Here is a 5,658-nt window from a genome sequence, read left to right as displayed (position 1 = left end):
TATGTCATGTGAGATATGACATGGTTATTCTTTTATCTCTTTCCTCTGTTGGTTGTGGAAAACTTGCGAGAGTGTTGGAGACTTGTTATGAGAGTTGTTCGTGTAGGTTATTGTTTTATATTATTATGGATGTCCTTGAGACTACATGGATTCACTTTTTTGAGATGTTGTGAGTGGATTGGTTATAGATTTGACATTATTTTTTGTAGTGGGAGCTTCTTGGTATATATGTGGCAAGTATTTCCCTTGAGGTTTTTGATTATAAGCTACAGAGTGGTATATGTTGATGATGTGGGTTTCACTTGGAGGTATGGATAGTTGGATGGGTTTGGCACTTGGTGTGGGTGTTATTTTAGCTATGGATATATTTTGAAAACTATGGATACATGTGATTACCTTTGGATCATTTTTTTTGTGCTTGGGATTTTAGTTGGTATAGGATTTTATGATCTTCTAATGTGACAGGTTAGGTGGCTTTCTCTTGGATGGCTTCTATGTATGTCTAGTGGTAGTGGCATAATAGGGAGGTGAGATCATTCATGTTTGAGATATTGGATACTTTAATTTTGTTGCGGGTACCAAGATGGAGCACTACGTGTACTTTGATCCATAATGGTGGATGTGTAGGAGGGATCATTCTCTTGTTCATTTATGTGGCTACATATTGACCCTATGCAATGTATACAGCAAGTGGGAGATTGTTGAGATAATGGGTGTTGCACACATTGCATAATATTGTTATATTGCATTATTTTATTTTATTATGTAATGTTGCACATAGATGGATGTGCAACATGTAAAGATTCCCATGAGATACACTTGATGAATTGTATTGTAACATTTTCATAATATTTCATGTAATTATTTAATATTGGGGAAAAGAAATTAAATACCCAATATTAAATATGAGGTTGGTGGGTTAGTTAGCATATGGTTTATGTAATGCCACTTGGTGGTTTTGTGGACTTGCTACTATATAAGTAGTCACAAGGGTAGTTTTTGGTGTGAAAAAACAAAAGGAAAAAAGGAAAGAGTTAAGTGGGACAAGGCTTGACAGGTTAGCCAAGGAAGCATTTATGAAGGTTGGAAGCATGGCATGGGATGTGTGGATTCATGCTTGTTCACATAGATTTCTCAATGGTGGCTATGACTTTGAAGGCTTTCATGATTGTATTGCAATGGTATTTTTTGCTAAATAATACATGGTGATGGATGCTTTTAGAGGCTAGTTTTTTCCCTCAATGAGGGTTTCCTAGGGTATATCTTGTGTCACAATTTTTGTGGGTATGTTGTCTATTCTCTTGTATGTGGATTTCAATTGCATGTTTCTTTTAGATCTATTATGGGTTATGTGGAAATGATTATATTCCTTGTTGCAAGTTTCCTTATAGAAAGAGAGAGAAAGTATGTGTGTGTGTGTGTGTGTGTGTGTGTGTGAGTGAGAGAGAGAGAGAGAGAGAGAGAGATTTGGTGATATGATACAAAGAGTAAGAGAGATATGGAGAGAATGAGAGAGAGGGAGAGAAGGGGATAATAGAAAGAGAGGGGGAATAGGACAAAGAGATAATGAGAGAGAGAGAGAGAGAGAGAGGGGCGGGGATGGGATGGGGATAGTGAGAAAGAGAGGGGATAGGATAAAGAGAGAATTAGAGAGAGGATAGGATGAGATGGATAGAAGAATTAGAGGATATGATAGAAACTGTGTGTGTGTGTGTGTGTGTGTGTGTGTGTGTGTGTGTGTGTGTGTGTGTGTGTGTTTGTTTGTTTTTGAGAGAGAGAGAGAGAGAGAGAGAGAGAGAGAGAGAGAGAGAGAGAGAGAGAGAGGGGAGGGAGAGAGAGAGAGAGAGAGATGGAGAGAGGGGGGGGGATAGGAGAAATAGGGAGTGGGACAGGGGGGGGGGGGGGAGAGAGGGGGGATGGAGAGAGAGATTTGGGGATATGATATAAAGAGTGAGAGAGAAGGGGATAGGAGAAAGAGAGACAGGGATAGGATAAAGAGTAAAAATGACAGATAGGGAGTGATCTAGAGAGAGGATGGGATGGAGAGAAGGATTGGGGGATATGATAGACACTTTTTTATTAGAATACATAACCTTCTCTCTCTCTCTCTCTCTCTCTCTCTCTCTCTCTCTCTCTCTTCATTAATCTAACCTTGTGAAGTAGTAATACAAAACTTGATAAGGTTTTGTAGAACCTAATCGAGTTTTGTAGAATCTAGTTGAGTTTTACAAAACTTGATTAGGTTCAGAATGAATTTTTTATTTTCATTTACCAATCAGGTTATTTGAATCCCAATAACTCAATCAAGCTATGTCTTGGTGATAGCCTAGGAAAATGACCCAAAGGCTTGGGGGACTATTTTCCATCCATTTTTTCCTTTAGACATTTGTTCATCATCTAAGATGTATTGTAATCTTTTCCTTCATTAGGTTTTCTAATGGTGAAGTGGATATCTCTAAAATCACCACCATAATCTTACATGTCTTCTATACACTTTAAAAAAAAACTATCATTTTTTATTATTTCGATGCAAATTATGCTTAGCACATGAATAGGTACCAAAATTCCAGGATGTAGTCAGTTCAATAGTTCATAATTTAAAAAATACTCATCATAAAATTACAAAAAAATACACAACTTCTAGATATGACTCTTAACTATCATCCTACGAAAGGGATATGCAAGATACTAAATATAACATGGCTTTTTGTGTTGCACACAAAAAAAACTATGTTATGCTTTCTAAAAAGCTAGGAACTATTTTTTGTGTGCACAGGGTTTGACCCACCTAATCTTATCAATTTTGTAAAAACTCTAGTAGTTTAGAAAGTAGATTCAAAGTACTACAATTTATTTGTGGACATATCACTAACTATGAGGTAGTTCCTACTAGGACAATGGTTTGGGCTAAGCATGTAGATATATTTTTTGTTGTGAAGAAGTTTGCACTAGGGTTTCAATAGAAGCACGAAAAATGCCTCCAAGAAGAGAGCATGGCGGAAGAGTCAAAAGTTAATTTCTTAACCTAGAGGAGGTGAAGCTTTTTAAGGCCATTTCTAGTATTGAAAAAGACCTAACTTTGGTGTTCCAAATTTTTTGGGAAATCTCAATCTAGAGGAATTGATCGACCAAATAAATGAATTGAAAGAGTACTTTGAATATGAAGATATTGAATAACTAGATAGGGTCAAGTTTACGAAGGCCAAACTAAAGGGTCATGCAAAGATCTAGTGGCAAGAGATTGAGTTGGATTGGGAAAGGAAAAAATCACTAGATGAGACTATATGGTAGCTAAAATGAAGTGACATTTCATTCCCATGGATTATGAGCTTGATCTATTGAAAAAAATGTTACAAGCTAGAGTTGTCGTTGCACCAAAAGATTGACTACCAATGCTCAATACAACCACTAGACTTATAGAACATAGGAGGTGGTTAAGCCATGTCATTAATCCTAAAGGGGAACATTGGAAATTAGTCCAATAATTCCCCCTTGACATTATCCAATGAGATTTAAACCTATAACCAAGCTCTGATACCACTTGTTATAAGCTAGAGTTGCGATTGCACCAAAAGATCAACCTATCAATGTCCAATAGAACCACTAAACTTATAAACCATAGGAGGTGGTTAAGTCATGTCATGAATCCAAAAGGGGAATTTCGGTGGTTAGTCCAACAAAAAATGCAAGGGTTGAAGCAACCAGGAAAATATGACAAGAGCATACTGAAGAGTTCTACCTAGTTCTCATTAGGATTGGCCATGTACAAGCCAATAAGGAGAAAGTGGCTCCTTATCTTAATGGTTTAAGGTCAAGGATTCAAGAGGAGATGAGTCTTGTTCAAGTGACTAGTATTGAGGAGTCATAAAATTGTTCTCTAAGATTTGAGGAGAAGCTAAGAAAAAATTTTGATAAGAAAAATAGTGGTAGAGGTCGCAGTGGAAAAATTGATGAATAGTCTAATGGAAGCTGAAATAATGATTAGAAAAAAAAAGAGGGGAAATAATTCCAATTTTTTCCACAAATAGAATAATAAAGATCAAATCAAAAGAGCAAGAGGGAATGGATCTAGAAGAGGAGGTTTTCATGAAAAAAATTCTTTCATTGCAGAATAGAATGGCATAGAGCATTTCAGTGTTCCTAGTACCAAGGAAGCGTAGATCAAAGAATAGAAGACCATGCTAGAGTTGTACGTATCAACGAAGATGTCATATCATTACATTTTGAAGATGTTGAAAGAGAATTCCTAGTTAATAGAAGATTCTTGTTGAGTGGTGAGAATGAACCTAATCAAAGAAGGATCTTGTTTTGCACAAGGTGCAGATGTGAAGATAAGTGTTGTGATGTGATCATTGATGGTATAAGCACTTACAATCTAGTGTCACAAATGATGGTCACAAAGTTGCAGTTGAAGAGAAAAAAACATCTGCATCCATATCATATTTCTTGGGTGCAAGATGACCACAAGGTCATGGTCAATGAGAAATGCTTAGTGAAGTTCAAGATTTAAAGATACCAGGATGAGGTGCTTTTTAATATCATACTGATGGACATATGTCATATGTTCTTGAGCAGGCCATAATAGTTTGAAATGCATGTTGTACACGATGGGTGAGAAAATACCTACACTCTGACTAAGGATGGAGTAAAACATAAGTTGAAGCCATTTAAGGAGAAAGAGAAAAAGGCGTGTAGTGCTACCAGAATATGTTTTGTTGATGGAAAGGAGTTCTCTAAGGTATGAAGCATGAGCATATGTGTTTTTTGGTAATCCCAAAAGATGGTAAAGAAGAAGAAGAGTAGGTACCAAAACATGTTGCATATTTGTTGGGAGACTTTCCTAATATTGTGTCAAATAATGTACCTGATGGATTACCCCCAATGAGGAAGATCAGTCACCTAATGGATTTGATTCTAGGAGCTAGTTTTCCAAATACGGTAGTTTACATAATGATACTAATAAAAAGTGAAGAGTTGAATAGAAAAGTTCATGAGTTGTTGTAGAAGGTGTTGATTCAAGAGAGTGTGAATCCATGTGTTTTACTAGTAGTATTAGCACCAAAGAAGAATGGAAAATGGAGGATGTGCACAAATTCTTGCAATATCAACAAGATCACAATCAAGTATAGAATTCCATTGCCAAGGATGGATGATATTTTAGACTATTTGAGTGGAGCTGTGTTTTCATAAAGATAGATCTAAAGAGTGGATACCATCAAATTTTCATTAGAGAAGGTGATGAGTGGAAGATTTCCTTCAACATAAGGTAAGGATTGTATGAGTGATTTGTCCTTCCTTTTGGGCTTACCAATGCACCAAGCACTTTCATAAGGCTCATGAATGGGGTTCTAAAGGGATTTCTAGGTAATTTTTTCATTGTTTACTCAAATGATATTTTGACGTTTAGTGAAAAATTGGAGGAGAATTTGATGCATATCCGAAAGGTGTTTGATAAATTGAGGGAAGAGAATTTGATGACAAATTGAAGAAGTGCAAACCTGAGATTTGTAGTCTCGGTAGAAGCTCTAAAAATGGACCTAGAGAAAGTGAAGGCTATACATGAATGGCCTACTCCAAAGAGTTCTAAAAAGGTAAGATCTTTTCATGGATTCACTAGTTTTTACAGAATTTTCATAAGAGGTTTTATTAGGATTTTTG

This window comes from Cupressus sempervirens, chromosome 3 (assembly GCF_028749045.1).
Source record: "Cupressus sempervirens isolate cs-2001-9-10 chromosome 3, ASM2874904v1, whole genome shotgun sequence".
Taxonomy (NCBI): domain Eukaryota; kingdom Viridiplantae; phylum Streptophyta; class Pinopsida; order Cupressales; family Cupressaceae; genus Cupressus; species Cupressus sempervirens.
Note: the sequence above shows the minus strand (reverse complement) of the source record.